The sequence below is a fragment of the Pinus tabuliformis genome, chromosome 8 (assembly GCF_031772625.1).
Source record: "Pinus tabuliformis cultivar Carrire ecotype Pingquan chromosome 8, CPIR1, whole genome shotgun sequence".
Classification (NCBI taxonomy): Eukaryota; Viridiplantae; Streptophyta; class Pinopsida; order Pinales; family Pinaceae; genus Pinus; species Pinus tabuliformis.
The window spans coordinates 727,390,279-727,413,203 of NC_142294.1; the positions used below are offsets into that span (position 1 = coordinate 727,390,279).

The 22,925-nt window shown below is 37.7% G+C and overlaps 2 protein-coding genes across 2 annotated transcripts in view; both read left to right on the forward strand.

The window, feature by feature from the left end:
* The window catches only part of LOC149237646 (uncharacterized), a 368,823-nt gene that overhangs the window by 279,713 nt on the left and 66,185 nt on the right, over positions 1-22,925 (forward strand). The window lies entirely within an intron of this gene.
* Positions 1-22,925, forward strand: part of LOC149237647 (protein ULTRAPETALA 1-like) — an 83,223-nt gene that overhangs the window by 59,645 nt on the left and 653 nt on the right. The window lies entirely within an intron of this gene.

Below are 22,925 nucleotides of genomic sequence, written 5' to 3' on the forward strand. Positions count from 1 at the left end.
CTTGGGTATTGTCAGAGTTGGTCTGATTCATGGCAGGGGCTGGAAGGTAGTTCGATGACTGTGCCTTAGAGTTCCTTCCTGGTTTCCAACTGCTTTATTAGCATGAGTATCCGCTTTTCCATTGTGTATGCGTAGAATATGGTAGAATCGAATTGTTTCAAAATAATCGATGAGGAGGGTGATGCGATGGAGGTGCTGTTGGAGACTACAGTTTGACGAAGTCCTGTGATGCTTCATATAGCCGATGATTATAGAAGAGTCTCCTAAAACAGTTGCAATTTTGATTCCCCTATTTTTTAATTGCAGCAGTCCTTGGAACAGAGCAAGAGCCTCGGCATTATTATTTGTTTTTACTCCTAAACTCCATTCATAGCTGCATATCTCTTCTCCTTTTTCATCTAAAATAACTCCTCCTGCTCCTGCTGGTCCTGGGTTGGACTTGGAGGCTCCATCAAAGAATAAAGTTGGACAGTTTTTGCTCAAAATCCATCTCTTGAATTCCTGAGAAGAAAGCCTTATTTCCCAATCTTTGGTCTTGTGCTGAGGTTTCATTCCACTTCTCAGAGTACTCTGATGTTGGCCTGTGCTACCTAAAATGTGCCTGATCATGATCCTCTCTTCAGTTGTATAGTCAGTAGCTTTAATGGTGCCTGAACATTTGACAGCCATCGTCTCCTGTGCCAGAAGATGAGCACTGCTACAAGTTTTTCTAACATTGCCTTCTTGATTTTGGAATATTTTTTTATTTCTGGTAAGCCAGATTTTCCAAAGAAGGTTGTGGGGGATGATGTCCCAGGTTCTTTTGACGATCTTGCTCCGCTTATCTTTCCAGGGGCAGTTCCTTTTCCAATCTTGGATTGTCTCAGCAATGTTTTGCTGAGGATGCCATGATATATTGCCAAGATTGGCCATAATAATCCAGCATTTCTTCGCAAAGGCACAGTCAAGAAAAAGATGATGGATGGTTTCCTCCTCGGAGCAGCAGTTAGGACAGATTGATGGACCATATATTCCTCTCTTTCTCAAATTTTCCGAAGTGAGAATTTTCCCTTTAAGCAGCAGCCAAATGAAGAACTTGACCTTTGGGATGGCCTCGGACTTCCAGATTATCCGCCATTGGTTCCAAACCGGTGCTTGATAATTATTGTTGCAGATGAATTGGTAGCCAGATTTAACGGTGTACCCTGAGCCCGAGGGGTCCCATCTAAGACCATCTAGAGTTCCTTTTTTAATAGGAGCTCTATTTTGAAGATTTTTAAGGAGGACTTGATGGCTAGAGTCCAAGTGTGGTGGAATAACCGGGAATTCCCAGCTAAGCCAAGCACCGCTCTCTGCATCCCATTTTGAGATTTGATCCAACTTCTGAATGCCTTTACTGTGCAGGTAAAGAATGATGGGAATGGCTTCTTCAACAGAAATTAAAGGTTGAAGGCCCATAATTCTGTCAGTGGCGTAGTTAATGCTGCTCCCATCCCCCGGAATCTTTGAAGTGTTTTGAATAAGAGTGGGGATTGCTTTTTTACAGAGCTGCCAGATTTTAGTGGAGTCTCTTGTTGGGATATCAGATTCAAGAAGTCTTTGTCTGTGATCTGATAGATATTTGCATTCAAAGACCTGTTTCCACCAGGCTTTTGGTTCACTGATAAGTCTCCAAGCCATTTTAATCCCAAAGGCGAGATTTAGCAATTTGGGCATTCTGATTCCCAATCCACCTCTGTCTGGAGATTGAATTACACTTTTCCAGTTGACCAAATTGTATCTATTTTTTTCTTTTTTCCCTCCTTGCCATAAAAAATTACGAAGAGCAATTTCTAACTTGTTGTGGAACGATAATGGAGCTTGGTAAAGAGTGAAACGATACAACGGTAAAGAGGAAATACCTGATTTAAGCAAGATTAGTCTGCCCGCTGGGTTGAGCCATTGAGTCCCCCATTGCTGCATCTTTCTTTTGACTTTATCGATTATTTCATTCCAGGTGGACGCTTTGAGAGTGCCCAAGGTAACCGGCATCCCCAGATATGTGAAGTGGTCCCAAATTTCTTTGTAGGCTACTCCAAATATGTTGGCAATATTGTGAGCTGTTTGTTTAGATATGTTCCATCCATAGATGCAACTTTTCTGAAAGTTGACTTCTCCTCCAGAGCACTCCATAAATTGATCAAGGAGAGATTTGAAGCGCCTTGCTATTGTGGTGGAAGCCCCACCAATTAGCAAGGTATCATCAGCGAATTGTGAATGATTGATATTTTTAACTCCATTCCCGAACTTGATGCCAGAGATGAGGCCGACTCTTCGGTTGTAATCGAGATTGCTGCTGAAGGATTCCGCCATCAAGATGAAAAGATAGGGTGATAGTGGACATCCTTGCCTTAGTCCTCTTGAGGATTGAAAAGCTTCACAGGGGCGGCCATTAATGAGAGGCGAGATCCATGGACCAGAGATGCATGCGGCAATGGTGCTTATGGAGTCAGAGTTAAAGCCCATTTTTCTCATGACAGCGTACAAGAAGGAATGTCTTACTCGATCGAAAGCGTTGGCTAAGTCGAGCTTGAGGACGAAGCCTTTCTCTTGCCTAGAGGTACTAGAGTGGATAGCTTCTTGAACCAAGGAGATGGAGTCGTGAATTTGTCGGTTGGTCATGAAGCCGCCCTGATTTTCAGATATGATAGAAGGAAGCAAGGGTTGGAGTCTAGCAGCTATGATTTTAGCAAAGATCTTATAAGAAGTGTTGCACAAGGAGATTGGTCTAAACCTGGAAAAGGAAGTGGGCCTGGATTCCTTGGGAATGAGAGCAAGATATGTTGAATTTGTGAACCCCCCCATTTTCTTTTTTCTTTGGATTCCTTTTATCATCTTTACAAGGTCTTTTTTAATCAAATGCCAATGGTCTCTGTAAAAATTGATAGAGAACCCATCTGGACCTGGAGATTTATCTGGTTGAAGAGTCCAAATAGCATTTCTTATTTCTTCCTCAGTTATTTCTCTGTTCATCCTCTCATTCTCTTCAGCAGAGATTTTTCCTGGAAGGTGTTGGAGAAAGGCCGTATAGTCCCTGGCGCCTTGGATTTCAGTGAGAAGACTTTTGTAATGATGGAATGCTGCCCTTTTAATAGATTCCTGGTCTTCATGCTTGCTGCCTTGACTATCTGTGATGGTAGTTACAATGTTTCTTGATTTTTTGACAGTGGCCTGCTTATGGAAATATGCCATATTTTTATCACCTTCCTTTAACCATATTTCTCGCGACTTGAGCCTCCATTTGATTTCTTCCGCCCTCTTAATTTGAGTTAGCTGTCCCTGCAGTTCCCATTCCTTGCCTTTGAGCTGATTAGTGAATCCATGCTCTTCTATTTGCTTATGAATGTCTTCCAATCTCTGCTGTAATTTTTCCTTTATTTTTTCTGGTTCCTTGTAGCTAGCTTTTGCCCAATCCTTGAGAGCTTTCCTTGTGTTTCGAATTTTAGTTTCCCAAATGTAGTTTGGGGAGCCTTCAACGTGCTTCTTCCATGTTTCTTCTATAATAGACTCAGCCTCAGGGCTGTTTCTCCACAGTGGATTGTATCTGAAAGGGTTTGGTCCCAAAATGGCGTGGGAGTCCATCGTTAGAAGGATGGGGAAATGATCTGAAGCTGTAGCGCTTAGAATTTTGGTGTGTCCTGCAGCAAAATAGGAAAGGAGAGAAACATTAACCAAGATTCTGTCCAGCCTTTCCATAATGTTACCTGGCCCCATACGCCTATTGTTCCAGGTGTATTTTCTATTCTTTGGGATGATGTCCAGCAATTCGTATTCAGCCATAATTGTTTCTAACTGTCTTCTGAAAGGATCAGGGGTGAAAACTCCCCCCCTTTTCTCATTCGCGTGGAGAATTAGATTGAAGTCTCCCGCAATGATAAGATTTGTATTCTGCTCCTTGTCAATTTCCTGCTTCAATTCCTTCCAGCATTGATCCTTTTCCCTAAAATGGTTGGGGATATAGACATTGTAAATGATTATATTACAGCTTTCTTCCTTGTTGACGAGGTTGGTCCTGATCCAATTTGAATTGATGACGGAGGATACACAATTCCACTGCTGCTTATTCCACATAGTAGTGATTCCTCCAGAGGCTCCTCTGGAACTGCTACTGATCCCTGTGAAAGATTTTTGTGCATCTATGATTAACTGCATATCATTTTGGTTTTGCTTGGTTTCCTGAATTAAAACAATTTCAGGCCTTTCTGATTGAAGAAGGTCTCTTAGGGCCGCTATTTTGGAGGGGTGCCCCATACCCCTACTATTCCAAGATAGAAGCTTCATCATAAAGCGTTCGGTCGAGGAGGTGCTCGCCTCTCAAATTCTTTGGCTGCCGTATCTTTCTCTTGAGAACCTGTAATGAAGGAATCCATAGGGGTTTGTATCCCTAGAGCTATGTCCTTTTGCGAACTTTCTTCCCGATGTTGCTTGGCTGATTTTCTGCCTGGTCCAGGTTTCCTGTGGGTATCACCGGATGCACTAAGGTCTTTGGAGGAACTTCTGGTGGTTCTTATGGGCTGAGATCCGAGAACTGGCTGTGCTGGGGTCGAAGAGATCAAAGGGGGCTCAATGCGGGTCAGAACTGGTTGATCAGATTGAGGGCCATCATCAGGCAATTTCGATTTATTTTTGAATAAGCTCCTATCCACTGAGTGAGGAGGGGAAGCTCGGAGGGGGGAAGAGGGAGGGATTCTGGGATCTTTGGGGGAAGGAGGGGGAGAAGGGGGTTCCTCTGTAGCAAGAGATCCAAAGGGGTTGGAGGACGAGGGGAAGACAGGGGAAGAGAGAGGGGATCCGGCATGAGGTGCCTCAGGCTCAGGAGGAGGGTTTGACTTCTTCTTTTTTCTTACTAATTCCCACGCTTCCTCATGAGATTCAGACAAATTGTTATTGACTTCTGGTTTGGATTTAGGGCACCTATTTGCAAAATGACCATACTCATGACATACCTTACATTTGAAGGGGAGCTGTTCATAGTCCACCTGCTGAATATGCGTCCACTGGTCCACTCTGAGTTTAACTGCCTCTGGAAGGCCTTTGCCCAAGTCTACCTCCACACAGATCCTTGCACATGCATACATATTTTCCTTTGGTTCTGATCTGTCCACGTATTTACCTATAGCATTTCCAATTGCTCGGACAGTTTCATCAGCCCAGCAGTGAAGCGGCAGATGCGGAAGGCGAACCCAAACGGGGACTGCATTGGGTACATCCATTTCAGGATCGAAGTCCGGGGTCCAACGATTGAGATAAAGGCCTCTTGAGTCCATAAAGTATGGCCCGTTCCTGAAAATTAGATTGCGATCATCCATTGATTCAAAAAGGAAGGTATAAAATCCTCTTCCACAGAACCTTATGGCAATTTTCCCTTGGACCATGGCATTCCAATTTCTTTCCACCCAACGTTGGACAGATCGAGGGGAGGGCCATAGCCCCGTGAACTGGCCAACCAATCCTCGCTCAGCTAATGCTACAGCCGATCTCCTTGGAAGAGAAAGGGGAAGAGGAATTTCTGGAATTTCATCAAGTTTTTTGATAAATTTGGAGGCAGAAGGTCGAATCCTCTCAGAGTTATTTTCAGGGACGAGAGAGGCAAAGGCTTTTTCAAAGTCGGGCTGATTGGGAGCGTGAGAATCCATCGAATGCAAGAGGGGGAGGGCAGGAGGCCCGGGAAAGCGAGCAGCGACAGAGAGCTGCCCTTAGATCGAGCGAAGGGGGGCAAAGAGCGCAGCAGGGAGGGCCCGTAAGGGCCTGCAAGCCCGGCAGCAGGGCTGCCAAGGCTCAAGCGGGGTCGATCAGGGCTTCAGAGGCGGGGGCGGGAGAGCTCCATCTCCAGCGCGCGCGTCCACAAAAAATGAATATTAAAAAGTTAGTCTTATTTCACTGAATTTTAATCAACTCAAAATTAATTATTTTGGGTTGATTTCCTCCAAAAATTGACTTTGACTTAACTACCAAGGCCCAGATGTCCAAATTCTCTTGAAATTTTCAATATTCCCTTGGCCGGAAACATCCAAAAATTAATTTATCTGGGACTCACTAATTTTTTAATTTGGAGAATTCTTTTTTTCTAGGATACAATTAATTAAATTTTTGGCTTAGGATTTTAATTTATTTTTGCTAGAAAATTTAATTAATTAACTTAAATTTGACTCTAATTAATTAAATTTTTGGCTTAAGATTTTTTAAATTTATTTTTGCCAGAAAAGTTAATTAATTGACACGTAGGGGGATTAATAATTTTTCCAACCCTCAAATAATTTAGCCATGGTATCTAAATATGAGGGACCATGCACTAAATTTTTTTACATGAAGATTTTAGATTTTAATACATGAAGGGGGAAAACCCATTCATTATAGACCCTCAATATTTATCCATTTTTGCGACACAAAAATTATAATCTAGTAGACCAAGTGACTTGTAAAAAATATTTTAGCCAATTAGCTAAAATTATTCCCAAGTCACTTTTACAAAGACTCGATCCAAAACACTAGAACTCGCTTAAGATATTGAAGAGAAAATCCACCCTAACTTTGGGGTTAAGGTGGAGGGAAAAACTCTGTCAATTATTTGTGTTTAGAGACACAGATGAATCAGTGAGACAAAAAACCTCCTAGAATGGAAATCGTCACCAAAATAATAGGTTTACCTAGGCTATTACATACAAACATGGTCATACTAGGATTATTTACATTATACATATGCAGAATGGGTTAACATATTTACAAAACTGGCGATTGATGATGAAATCTGAAAGGCGTGAACACTCGAACACGATATATTCCTTTCGTGAAAAAAGGGGGTGTACTGCTATGGGGTCGTTAACACAGAGTGGTCAACATCTGGGTCTACTTGGGGACATGTTGCTTCATCGAAGGAATGTGAGAATTCAGAATCTGCATCCAAGCAATACACAAGATTACATAAGTAGCGTCCATCCAAAAATCATTATATAACATTAAGCACATGAAAATAGAAGCACTTCTACCATTAACTATTCTACTAACGAGAAATGTAAATCTAATCTAACTAAAAAGTGAAATGATGAAATAACAGGGTATAGGGTTAGAGATACAATACAAAGGATTCCATGTGGCATCAGATGTGTTCAATATAATGCTTCTTGAGCATCTGCCTGCTCTTTAGCAGATCCATAGGTTTTTTGTCATATGTGCCATGTGCAATCTTAATCATTTTAGGACTCTGACTTATCCCCATGTTATGATGTATAAGGATGTCATCTTAATCAAGCTTCTTTCTTTTTTTCTTCCGCTTAAAACTTTTCTTTGTGGTTGGTTGTATTGCTGATGGTGTGGAACATTTGGCTTGATCTTCTGAAAATTTTGAAGTATACAAGATATTCGTGACATGCCTCTCTTCATTCTGCATCTGTTCTATCAAAGGTGTCTAATTTCTTTCAGTTTCTCTTTTATCTGGGTCGCCTTCAACTAACCACTTTTCAATGGAACAAATGACCTCTTCATAATAGGATGGAGCTTGCTTCAACGAAGATGGAGGCTTATGGTCTATTGAAAATCCTCTATTATCCAACTTGGGTTGGAACATCTATATATGTGATCTTTCCATTTTGTCCAACTAATATGAAAGGCAACATTTGATTTGAATACTTATCCTCTATGGTATTGATTTCCTCAGTATGATTTGATTCCATAGCTTTTATTAATTATACTTTCTTTTCCATGGCCAATAATCTATTTTGAAGAGATGCCTGACCAACTTCCATGTCCTTTATCATTTTATCATTATTCGCTTTCATGGCCATGAAACAATTTCACATATAGTTCATTTCTTTCTCATGATTTACTTCCATGGTGATCAAATGATTTTGCATAGTGGCTATCTGATTATAGTGATCAAATTCCATGATCATCATTTCCTCATTATGTTTTTCTTCTATAGCCAACAACTTGTTCTGCATAAAACCCATTTCCCTGGCATGATCTGCTGTTAATCTAGCTTCTACGGAACTCATTTCTTTGGCGTGATCAGCTATTAATTTTGCTTGATTAAGTTCCATATTCTTGATGAGTTGAGCCTGGTTAACCTCCATACTCTCAAGTTTCTGCACTTGATTCAGTTGCATATCCTTAACCATTTGAGTTAACTCCTTGATGAAATTAGTTTCAGCTTCTTTAGTCTCCTTTACTTCAGCTTTAATTTTGACCTTTCTCTTATCTCCATATTTATTTTCAAAGGCATCAATGATTGATTGTAGAGAATCAAAGGTGTTATCGAAGAACTCAGTGAACCAATCCAAAGCATCAGCACCTAAGGTGAGAATGAAAAGTTGCATCTCCACATCTTCATAGTCGATATATGGGCGACACTTGTTTATGCAAAGATTGACATTCTGAATTTGAGTCTCGGCAGTAATAGCTTTGTTACCTCTAAAAGGGGGCACCTCATCGATGATCTCGCTGACTGAAGGCGGGAAGTCGTGTGGAGCGCCTTGAAATTTAGTAAAATCACAAGGAGAAAGCAAGTCCGTGATGACTTGCTTAAAGGGAAAGGAGGGGCCAAAAGGATGCTACAGAGAGAGATCCTTGCTCAAGAAAATCAATAGATCCACAAGAAGTGAGCTTCTAGCATAAATTCTTGTAAGAAATGAAAGTAGTGGAGTCACCACTTGAACATGAATCTAGCTCCAAGATCCAAAAGGAAAAAACCAAAATGTTAGTCGAGGAGAAGCAAATGGATATTAGGGAGGGTTTATTGTCTGAGAAATAATGGATGAATAAGTGGAATCTCCACCCAAACAGGGAACCAACCGAAATGTCCAGGTGCTAAAGGTGTTGATAGAGAAGATGAAGGGATTAGTGAGAGGAAAAAGATAAGGTGATGAAAAGATGAAGAGATGAAATGGCGCCAGAAAATGTTGTGCCACTTGACGGGCTAATGAATGGCGAAAAAGATTAGATGATTAGAAAAATGTCGTGAGGACCAAAGACAAAAAAATTCTATACCCGGCAACGGCGCAAAAAAATGTTGGTGTTGCCGACTAAAATGAAAGATAGAAAGATGAAAGATGAAGAGGAAAGATGAATGTCGTAAAGCCAAGGCCCAATAAATTGGTCCCCGACAACGGTGCCAAAAAATGTTGTCGCACAGAATATCTAGGCACCACAACAAAAGCTCAGATCAGGGGCTGTCACCCTCATCCCCAATCTCTTCGTTTAAGATGTCTCCCTACAACAGACTAAGGAGGGTAGACCCTACATAAATCAAATGAAGAAAGACCAGTTGGGAACCAACCAATTTGGGAGACACAGTTGAGTGACCAAATACTTGTTTAGATCTAGCAAGAATTAAATGATTCGATTTAGACAATTGATACCAGTGCCTTGTGGAGTCAACTATCTTGCTAAGAAATTTAGGACCAAGTACAAGATGGATAACTGCTACTAAGGAAAATGTTATTATGATGAAAAGAGATGCAAGATGCGATTAGCAAAGGGATGAGTGAGTAGTCTTGAGGTAAGATTGTTTAAGGCTCAAGTACTTAGTATTGATCAACTTTATGACAAAAGTACTTAATAAAATAAACAAACATTCTCATACAAGACAAAGTGCCAAATATCTCAAGTGCCAATAAGATACACAAGATAACCAAGATGACCACAAGATATATGCTCTTAAAGAAAGATCACTAATATGCCAAAAATTTATAATAACCACAAGCCAATAATGATATTAATGTCAAGAAAGAGAACTAGAGCATTTATCCAATTTATGCTTCAACGACAATTCTTCAATAAGATTATCAATGCTCCCTTTAGACAATTAGGATTCTTCCAAGATAATGTCAATGACAATTAGATTCAAACCATTCAATTATCTTCAGATTACTCAATATTATGCAAATGGAGTAAATCACCTTCAATGCTACTTAACTCAAAGAGAATTATATTTCAATGCAATTACCATTCACAAGTCAAAGCACGAGAAATGCTTTAGAAAGATAAATATCGGCTATTCCAACTTAAATGTTTTTTAGGGCAACAAGCTTATATATGTGATTTTGAAGTAGGAAGTCAAAAGACAACAGACACTTAGACTCGAAATCCAAAATACAAAAAACCACTAAAATTTGCCGATGTAATCTGTGCAAACAACTGCCCTTACAAATGAAACAAAAGAACTTATTGTCAGAGATGATATTTATGACAGAAGTGATGTTTTCAGAGACAATAAGAGCACCAAAAAAGAAAAAGATTTATGACAACAAAGAAATGCTTGCTGCAAACAAATATATCAGTCCTTTGAAAACTTGTGACAGTCACCTTCACAATGATGTTAGAGCACTTAATTTTCAGAAATTTCTTTTTAGGACAATAGTAAAAAAAACTTTAGGACAACAACAAACAAATGTTATGACAACAACAATATGACAATGAAAACAGTAAGCTATCAATGCTATCTTTATGCCAAAAATTTATTGAAAATTTTCCAAACTTGCCCACATGAATTATCAAAAAATTTCAGCCTGTTATGATGTGATTTCCAGAATTATATCATATCTGATATACTTATTATAGTCAACAGTTAAATATGAAATAGGATTAATGATGGATGCCCAACTCAAGAAATTGATTCCTTAATGTATTAGATAACTTAGGCACTGATTGTAGGCTAACGCACATGACATTTTGCCACTATTATATTTCGGACTTCAGAAACAGAATTATTCGGAGATAATAGTCACTCAAAAATGTAGATTTAGGCCAAATTTTTTATACCCATCAAACATAAGTGACTTAATAATGTATTTAACAAATTTTTCAATTAATTTCAAACCACTTAGATGTGTTTTTCACCACTATTAGAAAGATATATGATTGTTGTAGCAAACAATGAGGAAAAATAGGGTTTAGAGATCAAACGCGCAGGCCTTAAGCCTTGAAGATCACTTGCCCAAGTTGCCAAAAAAATTCAATACTTGAAACACAATTTTTTACCAATTTTTCTGCAAAAAACCACCAATGATCAGTGTCAGAAAATTTAAATATTCAGTTCAGAAATGGAGTAAGGGGAATCTAGGGCCAATGAGGGCTAGCACTAGGCTCAATAGGGCTAGCATTGGGCTAGGAGAAGTTAGATTTGGGTTTAGGAGTCCCAACACTTGAAACCCTTGTTCTAAAAAAATATTTTGCTTCAGATGCAAAATCTTCAATGGTTGGCCCTACAAAAATTTTGGAAACTAGATCTTGCCCTCCAGGGTCTAGATCTATCTTAGAAGCCAAAACTTTCCTCAAATAATCTCAGAACTGAAGCCTTTAATGAAAGATCTTATCGTTTCTTCCCTAGAAATAAAAGTTTGAGGCTAGAATTTGCCCTCCAAGGTCTAGATCTAGCTTTAGACATGAAGATCTCCTTGGCTGATTTCTCAGATCTATTCTTGCAAACAATCTTTGAGCCCAGATCTTGCCCTCCAAGGTCTAGATCTGACTCAGATCTACATATTTTCTTCGTTGATTTCTCAGACCTATTCCTGCACAAGCTAAAAGAGAAAAACCCAATACCCAATATGTACAAAAATAGAGAAAATCCCAAAAACCCGAGTGTTAAAATTCAAAATTATGTTACAAAATTTCAGATCTACACAAGTAAATAATATATTTATACAAATAATTTACAAATCTATTAGATCTGATAAGTATGAGTCCAACTGTGCTCCTAGATCTGTAGATCTAAGGCTCTTTCTAGCTAGATCTAGTTGTTTAGGACAATTTTTTGAAGATAAATAATTTTTAAAATTTTAGGTACTAGCCTAGAAAATCCCTGCAAAATATATTTTGTTAGATAATCTCGGAGTTTTAATCCGGAAGACTCTCCAGATCTTAAGTTTCAGATAAGTTTGGAGAGAAGAATGAAAATAGGCATTTGATCAATGCCATTAGCAATATGAAGAAAAATGAGAATGAAACCATGGAGCATTTTAACAAGAGATTCAATGGATTAGTAAGAGTCATGCCTGCTACTGTTAAACCTCTTGATGAATTTCTTTTATGCTCATATCTGGATGCTTTCGGTGTTTACACTGCTTATGAGTTGACGAGGAAGGAGCCTATGAATTTAGGTGTAGCTCAAACTGAAGCCTTAAAAATGGAAAAGGCTAGAAAGAAATCAAGAAAGTCTGAACTTCCTGGTTTCACTAGAGGGCCATCGAAACTGAATGATTCCAAAAAGAAGAGACTACACCTGATCCTATTAAGGAGTTAACCGAACTCATCAAGAGTATGGAAGCAAATAACACTATTCAAATGAATGCTATCCAAAATCGATTTGTGGCCATGGAAAGAAATCAAGGTGGGAGATTCCCAAATAGAGGAAATGATAGATGGAAAAAGAAAGGACCTCCCAGTGACCATAGGCCACCTAATCCACTTGAGTCTACAAACTTAGTTGATGATTCCACGCCTTACTGTAGACCTTGTGATGACATAAATGCAAGAAGGGTCCTAGAAGGAGATATGGTGGGAACAAGCGAGCAAATCAATGTAGTTGGAAAAGAGCATCATCTGTCCTTGGAAAATTGGATGGGAGTTATGGATAGTAGTCAGAAGGTAAATAAAAAGTCTCAATCCTCTTGTAGTATAAATAATTTTGAAGATTTGGATAGGATCACTGAGTTATATGGAGAGAAGTCTTCATCAACTCAGATTTTAGAGATAGCCAAGGATAAGGAAAGGGGAAAGAATAAAGAAAGAAATCATAGTAAAACATTCACTCCACCCACATCGAAGTTGAATATTGACTTGGGAGGATGGATTAATAATGCTAAGATTTTAGTTCCTGTCATTGAAATCATGAAGATTCCCTCCGAGAGATATAAATTGTTGAAAACCATTGATGCCCCCAATGGAAAAGAAATGTCTAATTTTTCTAAGGATAGATATGAGGATGCCCCTATCACTCTGCAAAGTAGTGATATATGTAGAGATAACAGAGACCACCAACCTCTTTTCATCACTATGTTTGTCAATGGAATGCTTTTACACAATTGTATGTTTGACTCTGAGGCATCATCTTGTGTCATGACTAAGAAAGTCATGAATCAGCTAAATTTGAGGATTTCTAGACCCTACCACAACATTGTGCAATGGATTCAAATATCATTGAAGTTTGTGGTTTGATAAAAGATCTTCAAGTCCACTTAGTTGTACATCTTGACATTACGATCACCATGGATATTGTGGTGATTGATGTGCCTGATGCTTGGGGGATGTTATTGTCTAGAAAGTGGGGAGCTGATATTGGGGGTAGTTTGAAAACGGATTTAAGTTATGCTACCATCCCTAATAGTGAGGGCATCATGGTTAGATTGGATAAGGAATTGGAGAGAAAGTTTCATATAGAAAATGCCAAGGAGCCTCATAATGAAATTGTGTATGAATCTGATAACTTGGGAAACTATGCTATCCTGGCTAATTCTTTTCCTCCTTTGGAGAAGGAGGTGGATTGTAAGAAAGATAGAGTTTGGCACATGAATTTTGATGGTGCCTATTCTAGGTATGGTAAGGGTGTTGGAATTGTCCTTACCTCCCCTCTTGGCCACATATTCAAGTTTTCCTATAGATTGGAATACGATGCAACCAAAAATTTCCAATCTATAGGAAAACTTGAGTATGTGACCAAGAGGGGAGGGAGGTAAGGACAATCCCAACACCCTTACCATAACTAGAATGGGCACCATGAAAATTCATGTGCCAAATTCTATATTTCTTACAATCCAACTCCTTCTCCAAAGGAGGAATAGAATTAGACAAGATAACATAGTTTCCCAAGTTATTAAATTCATACACAATTTCATTATGAGGCTCCTTGGAATTTTCTATATGAAACTTTCTCTCCAACTATCCAATCTAACCATGATTCCCTTACTATTAGGGATGGTAGCATAACTTAAATCCATTTACAAACTACCCCCAATATCAGCTCCCCACTTTCTAGACAATAACATCCCCCAAGCATCAAGCACATCTATCACCACAATATCCATGGTGATCATAATGTCAAGATGTACAGTAAGTGGACTTGAAGATCTTTTATCAAACCACACACTTCAATGATCTTTGAATCCATTGCACAAATGTTGTGGTAGGGTCTAGAAATACTCAAATTTAACTGATTCATGACGTTCTTAGTCATGACACAAGATGATACCCCTGAGTCAAACATACAATTGTGTAAAAGCATTCCATTGACCAACATAGTGATGAAAAAAGGTTGGCGGTCTCTGTTATCTCTACACATATCACTACTTTGCAGAGTGATAGGGGCATCCTCATATCTATCTTTAGAAAAATTAGACATTTCTTTTCCATTGGGAGCATCAATGGCTTTCAACAATTTATATCTCGGGGAGGGTATCTTCATGATTTTAGTGATAGGAACTAAAATCTTAGCATTATTAATCCATCCTCCAAGCCTATTCAACTTCAATGTGGGTGGAGTGAAAGTTTTACTATGATTTCTTTCCCCTTTCCTTATCCTTGGCTATCTCTAAAATTTGAGTTGATGAAGGCTTCTCTCCATATAACTCAATGATCCTATCCAAATCTTTAAAATTATTTATACTATAGGAGGATGGAGACTTTTTATTTACCTTTTGACTACTCTCCAAACTCCCATCCAATTTTCCAAGAACAAAATGCTGCTCTTTTCCAACTACATTGATTTGCTCGCTTGTTCCCACCATATCTCCTTCTAGGATCCTTCTTGCATAAGGACAAGTGAGTTCATCATGTATGTTATCACAAGGTCTACAATAAGGCATGGAATCAACAACTAAGTTTGTAGACTCAAGTGGATTAGGTGGCCTATGGTCATTGGGAGGTCCTTTCTTTTGCCATCTATCATTTCCTCTATTTGGGAATCTCCCACCTTGATTTCTTTCCATGGCCACTAATCAACTTTGGATAGCATTCATTTGACTGGTGTGATTTGCCTCCATACTCTTGATGAGTTGGGTTAACTCCTTAATAGGATCATCTGTAGTCCCTTCTTTGACCTTGCCTTTGGAATCATTCAGTTTCGACGGCCCTCTAGTAAAACCAGGAAGTTCAGACTTTCCTGATTTCTTTCTAGCCTTTTCCATTTTTAAGGCTTCAGTTTGAGCTACACTTAAATTCACAGGCTCCTTCCTCCTCAACTCATAAGCAGTGTCGTCACCAAAAGCATCTAGATATGAGCATAAAAGAAATTCATCAAGAGGTTTAACAGTAGCAGGCATGGTTTTTACTAATCCATTGAATCTCTAGTTAAACTCCTCCATGGTTTCGTTATCATTTTTCTTCATATTTCTAATGGCATTGATCAAACGCCTATCTTTATTCTTCTCTCCAAACTTATCTAAAAATGCAGTTAGAATGGCTTGTAAAGAGTTATATGAGTTAGCAGGTTGCTCAGTGAGCCAATCAAAAGCATCATCTTCTAAAGATAAAACAAAAAGTCTCATCTTCACATCCTCATAATTAGCAATGTTACACCATTTAAAGATACAAACATTAAAGTTTTTCACATGTGGTGTAGCACTAATGGCATTGTTACTTTGAAAGGAAGACAACTTTTCAATAGCCTTATCAGGGATATTGTGAGGATAACCATTTATGTTAGTGAAGTCACAAGGAGAAAAAAGATCATTCATGATGTTAGGCTCTACTTGTTCTTCAAAAAGCAAATGAATATCAGAAATTACCTCTCGCCTAAGACTAGCAAGAGCTCTACTATGAGAAAGTCTATTCAACCTCTCTCTAAAAACCCTTTCAAGATTAGGAGAGAACCTAACTAGACCACTTGAATTTCTCCTAGTAGAGACTCTTGCAAAATTTGGATTGAGTGGAGTCACCACTTGAGAAAGAATCTAAATCTAAAATTCAAAAAATGCTAAAACCAAAAGGTTAGTCAATTTCCAAGGTAAAAGAAAGCTTGTCCTTGACAATGGCGCCATAAATGTTGACCCTGCCACCTTCACCTACCTACAAGTCAATGAGAAAAAACTTCAACCCCACAAGGTGTGGTTGGTGGCAGGGAACTCAGAGAAGGGGCTTTCAAACTAATCTTAACTCTCTTCGTTTGAACTATCTCCTAGGTTAGCTAAAGGAGGTGGTCCCTAATGAAAAGTTAAGTTAAAAAATGATGTGAGATTCTAGGAGAATTGTTAGAGTTAAATAGATTAGTTCTTTAAGATTTATAAGAAAAACTGATATGAGCAATAACCATCAAAACATAAGATAAGCATGAAATACATAAACAACCAGTGCCTTCAAAGTATTATTCTTTAAGAAATGAAGTTGTATTTGCTTAAAATGAAGTGAAATGCTTGCAAATGGAAAGCCAAAATAATCCTGAAAAGTGAAACAATAAATTGTTAGCACAAGATATTATAAATGCTTTTAAGATGAATAAGCCTACAAATCAAAGCATGGAAATTATCTTGCTCAAAAAAAGATACCATTAGAAATCTACTTGTGAGAATGAGATGGTAAAAAAAACTCAAATGTTAGACCAAGTTGACAACATGCAATTAAGCTTACCACCCCAAAGTACTTGAAAGTGAAATCAACCATTTATGACAATATGCAATTAAACCAAAAGATAAGCCAATTTCCAAGTACAAGAAAATTAAAACTTATTGCAAAATTAAAAGAGATTACAATGCTTGCATCCAAAATGCCTTTTGAATTAAGATTTGAATTTGATATTTTAAACCATCAAGATAGCAAGAAATTTAAGAACTTTGCAAACAAAGCAAATGTGATAGAATGAGTTCTTGGTTTATTTTATTAATTAGTGCTAAGGCAAAGTTACAATTGAATTCTAGTCCTCAGACCTCATCCTCGCCCAAATATTTGGATGTCACAATGAGGAGTCAATAGAGGTAGAGGGTCCCTAAAAGTCTATTCAACCAACTTTAGTTGGAGGTAAGTTTTAGTGAGGTTTGGGGCCTTCCTATACTAAAATGCCTAGATGAAGTGCAAAATGTGTTAATTCCCCAAATTAAACTAATGCTTCATGCAAATGCTTCAAAAAGAAATAGTTTTCAAAACTTGAGAGGCTAGAATGTAGATAAGCTCATATGTGTTTGCACCATTAAGTGGAAAATAAGCAAGTAAAATGGAATAGTTTTGTTTAAGCTACAATTGTTTTAAATAAATGATAATGCTCCAATAGTTTTCATAACATATAGCATAAATTGATCAAGTAGTGAAGCATATACTTGAAGAGATTATGAAACAATTAAAACTTGCCAAAGTATGAAGTGTTTACACATAAGATGAGATTTTCTCAAGTTTAAAATTTGGAAGCATATGCATGTGAATTTAAATATAAGATTAGTAAAAAAATGCATGTGGAGTGAAATGTGTTGATTTTAAACATGCAAAATATGAAATTAAACGCTAGAAAGCTAAGAAAAGCTAGAAGCAAGATTAGACCACCCACAAGAATCCCTCCTCTAAATGAGGAAAGGGGAAGCCATGGGAAAAATCCCAAGCTCCCTCTAACATTTTTTCATCTTTTATTAGCGTTTAAAGCGGGTAAAAATGTCTCTAAGAGGGCAGCCCACAATACGAGAGAGATATTTACAAAGATGGGACTCTAACAAAGATAGACTCTCTCCTCAAAAAATATAACAACAACAAACTTAAAGATGGAAAAAACTCTCCAAAAGAGATTCACAAGGCTCAAAAGGCCCATGACCTAGATGAGTTTGCAATTCTCTCCCAAGTGCTTATGGCTTTCCTAGAAATCAGTGTTTGGATGGCGTGAGGGGATCCTGCATACACACGAGTGAGTAGTTTTTCAAAGCTCTCTTCAAGCTCCTTGTTGCCCAATGCTCAAGCCTATGGGCTGCAAAACACAAAAAAAACAATTGTCAGTGTGAAATTGGGAAAAAGAAACCAAAACTAAACTTAGAATTTAATTTACAAAGTACTAGCTCAAGTAATGGGAGTGAAACCCCCATACTTGTCTAGCTTTAGAAATGACTCTTGAATAGGAGATATAACTTTGAAAGAACTAGAATTAAAGAAGTATTTTGAATTTAAATAGATGATCAAGTAGCTATAGAGTAAGAAAACTCCCTTTTTCTATTCTTGGATGGAAAACTTGGAGCGAAAAAATGGCTGAGTCTTGAATCGATGTGACTCTAGGAGTGAGTTGATCTAATTGAGATTTCTTCCACTTCCAAATGGATTCCTGCACACAATACAAAAGATCTTTCCTACACACTTGAACACGTATTAGTTTGCACAAGATTAGAGCAATATAATGAATAGGATAAACCAAGCATTCCTCCTAAAATGAATTAGCAAGCTTATCCCTAGAATACTATAAATCAATGATATGTGCAATATAGCTTGCACACATCTATCCAAACAAGATGACAAGTATAAACTAATATTAATTCAATATGTGAAAGAAATTAAATTCAATAGCAGTAGCATGAAAGGACATCACCTCATAATGCCAAGAGAACACCAACCAGATAGCCCCAAAGTCTTGATTGTATTAAGAAAGTATTCAAGTACCGAATGGTAGAGTTTCCTCAAGCCCAATAGCTCATTACATGTTACAATATGAGAGCATATAGCTTCATTATATAGAGAGTTGGAAACAAATCCCAAAGAAGAATGTACGTGAGAACTGAATTTGGAGCAAATCCCAAGGAAAGGTAAGTCAAGTTCGATGTGAAGAAGATAGAGACATCAGAGCAAAATCGAATTCCATGTGTGCACATCAAGGGAAATCGAATTCCATAAATGGCATAGTAAACTCATCCATGAGTGAATCCAAGTACCGTGATAACTCTAGTCAACAAATGCAAACTCAAACTAAGTGATGCCACATATGTAGATGATCCCTAGATAGCTCTGCGTAGGTCCCCAAGAATTGCATGATTCCTCCATGTGCAACTCGTAGTCTGGCCAAGTGAAACTCGTAATCCTCAAGAGTGGAGTGATAAGAGTAGAATAACCTGAGATAATAATTGTGAGATGAGGCCCCATTTAATCTTCAGTCCAAATATACCATAGAATAATCCTTCAGTGCATGAGCTCCTCTAATAAATTCGATTTTCCACATGTTTAACTGTTGCTTTATCTTTGTGAAATTCAATTTTATGAAATAATGGTGTATTTATGATGCAGTGTGCTCAATCATCTTCCACATGTCCATTGACTCAACTCTTTGACTTAGGATAATTTCCAAGCCATTTCCACGTCATTATGTCACATGAAATAATATATCTATATATTTTATTTAATTCTAGCCTAATTAAATGCCATAATTTCCACTAAACTTAGGAAATGTGGGTTTTGAGGGTCCGAAACACATTATTAACCCTTCAAAGTGTGTTATAGTAGAAATTTGAGGGTGAGAGGTAATTTTTATTACTCATACCACATACAAATTCTCTAGAATACACTTATTACAATTTAAACACAATTTTATTTACAATTTTTGACCTGCAGGAAATCTAAAAATTAAAAAATGACTACCTAAACCTAACCAAATTCCACGAATTTTTTTGTGTGATCTAGTATGGTAATATACATTGACTCTAGACACTAAGATGTGTTAAGAGGTCAACCTTCAAACCGTCACCCCGGCTTTGGGGTAAAAAGTGAGTGAAAAAAACCCAGAAAATTATCCGCCTCTGAAAAAGAAGGAATAATTAACCAGATAAAAAAAACACTCCAAGGTGTATTCGTTTGCTAATCGAGTCCCACCATCCTAGGCCTATTACAGACTCAAAATTCATCATTACTAGTATCACTTATTACAATTACCACAGGGTGTGGAATCTGGGTACAAGAAAGATGATGAGAAGATAGAAGTAGAGTTAAAAAACTTTGTTGATTGATGATATTTGATGGTACAAGTGTCCTTTGGATCATCCTTGGGCATAAAGTCTTCATATAATCATCAGGTGCCATTCCAGTGGTCAACAAGACCTAGGATGTTGGAACTCGATCAACAAACGAATACACCTTGGAGTATTTTTTTTATCTGGTTAATTATCCCTTCTTTTTCAGAGGTGGATAATTTTCTGGGTTTTTTCACTCACTTTTTACCCCAAAGCTAGGGTGACGGTTTGAAGGTTGAACCCCTAACACATCTTAGTGTCTAGAGTCGATGTACATTACCATACTAGATCACACAAAAAAATTCGTGGAATTTGGTTAAGTCTAGGTAGTCATTTTAAAATTTTTTAGATTTTCCGCAGGTCAAAAATTGTACTAAGTGTAGTCTAGCGAAGTTATATGGGGTATGAGTAATAAAAATTACACCTCTCACCCTCAACTTTCTACTATGGCACACTTCGAAGGGTTAATAATGTGTTTTGGACCCTCAAAACCCACATTTCCTAAGTTTAGTGGAAATTGTGGCATTTAATTAAGCTAAAATTAAATAAAATAGAGAGAAATAAATTATTCCATGTGACAAAATGACTTGGAAATTATTCGAAGTCAAAGAGTTGAGTCAACGGACATGTGAAAGATGTCTGAGCACACTGCATCATAAATATACCATTATTTCATAAAATCGATTTTCCCAAAGATAAAGCAGCATCCATTGTTTTAAAAATAGGCTGGTCTGAACCAGTAACCGGTCAAACTGGCCGGTTAGCAAGACCACTGGGTCAAACCGGCTTAAAACCCCAGTTTACCTCTTCATTTCGCCTTTTTTTGCCCTAACCGAACGGTCTAGGATGGAACCAGCTGGTTTGTGGTCAAACCAGTCAATTTTGTCCTAAACCGGCCATTTATTGTCAGGGCAACTATAACCCCCACAAAATGCATTTTTGTGAGTTTTGAAGCTGTTTTGAGGGAACTTTGGGGTTTTTTTCCTCCAAAAAAAAACATGCCCACCCTCTCATTTTCCTAACACATCTCAACCCTAACAATGTTGGCAATTAATGGTAATGTTAAATTCCTGAAGTAAAAGTGACATTTCCTTTAATTTTCATTTTCATCCTTTTACTTAAATTTTTAACATTACCATGAAATGGCTCAGGATGTTTGAGAGTGGTTTCGACCTCATTGGATTTCATATGGAGAAACTAGAATTTTAAATTTCACTCAAAATTCAACAGACTTAATGGTTTTCAGGATTTCATGGTTTATGGGTTTGCAATGTTTCCATTTGATTCTATCATGTGTGAGGGTATGAGATTGGCATTTGATCAAGAGCATGAAGCCCTTTAAGTACGTTGATCGTGGTGGCATTGATTGTTGAACTTTGCTGATGTTGGTGGTACTGATTGTTGAACTCTTCTACCATGGCCTTAACAAGAATGCACCCTTCACTCAAAGGAAAACAACTAGTTAGGCATGCTAATATTTTTTTACCAAATTATAAGGTTGAGGAAATGAACCCTTCTCTCATACCAAAATCATTGGTTAGGCATGTTAAACCTTTTCAATTTCTATCATGTTATAAGCTTGAGCAATCCAAGTCTGAAGACTTTGAGCTAGATGATGTTCATGTATCTCTTGTTGATGATGTTTATGTATTTCTAGTAGCGTTGAATCAATGATGAGTTTCATGAGTGACCATGTTGATCAGTGATTTGTAGTTTTGATGTCTATTTTTGCTACTACTACTAAAGTTGTAGAGGAGTTTTAGGAGTCCTCAAACTCGGAGGCATATTATTTATGTAGCTCATGTTGATGATATCTTATCTAGTAATGGTGATGAGTTTGATCATGATGAGGAGTGATCATGTTGTTGATCACTGATATGTAGACTTGTAGTAGTTCAGTGACCCCATAGCTTAGAGCATTGTTTTCAGACTCTAGAGGCCATTTAGAGCCTCATTGATTATGTATTTTGTTGTGGAAATGTATTGCACTCGATGCCATTTTGATATATTCACCTTTACATGGTACATAGATGAGAAAACCTTGCATATTTTGTTTCTATTGGCTTGGAATCATGGTTTTAAATCTTAAAAATAGTTTTTTTCATTAAAAGATAATTATTTAATGTATTTTTTTAAACCGGTTCGTTTAGACTTGACTAGTCCCGATTTCACTGGTTTCGGTTCGACTGGTTCTGGTTCGAAACCCGATTGATTAGGTGGACCGGTCCGGTCACCGGTTCTGGTTTTTAAAACATTGGCAACAGCTGCACATGTGAAAAATCGAATTTATTAGAGGAAGTCCTGTACTAAAGGAATATTCTACAGAATATTTAGACTGAGGATTTCATGGGGCCTTCTCTCACCGTTAGCTCGAGTTTCTTCTACACTTAACACTTCACATGGAGGATTACAAATTTCACTTGAGGAAATCACGTAGTTCCTGGGGATCTGCACAGAGCATCTTTGGGATCATCATCTGAAGTGGTGGCACTTGGTTCGAGTTTGATTTTGTTTGACTAGAGTTATCTAATTGCTTTAGTTTACTATGCCATATATGGAATTAGATTTCCCTTGAGGTGCACATATGGAATTCGATTTTTCTCTGGTGTCTTTATCTTCTCCACATCGAACATGACTTATCTTTCATTGGGATTTTCTCCCAACTCTCTATATAATGAGGTTATGAGCTATTGGGCTTGAGGAAACTCTGTCATTTTGTATTTGCATACTTAATTAATATAATCAAGACTTTGAGGCTATCTCACTGTTGTTCTCTTGGCGTTATGAGGTGATGTCCTTCATGCTATTGCTATTGTGTTTAATTTCTTTTGCATATTGAATTAATATTAGTTTATACTTGCCATCTTGCTTGGATTGACATGTGCAAACTATCTTGCACATATCATTGATTTAGAGTATTATTCTAGGGATAAGCTTGCCAATTCATTTTAGGAGGAATGCTTGGTCTACCTTATTCATTATATTGTTCGAATCCTTTGCAAACTAATACTTGTTTCAAGT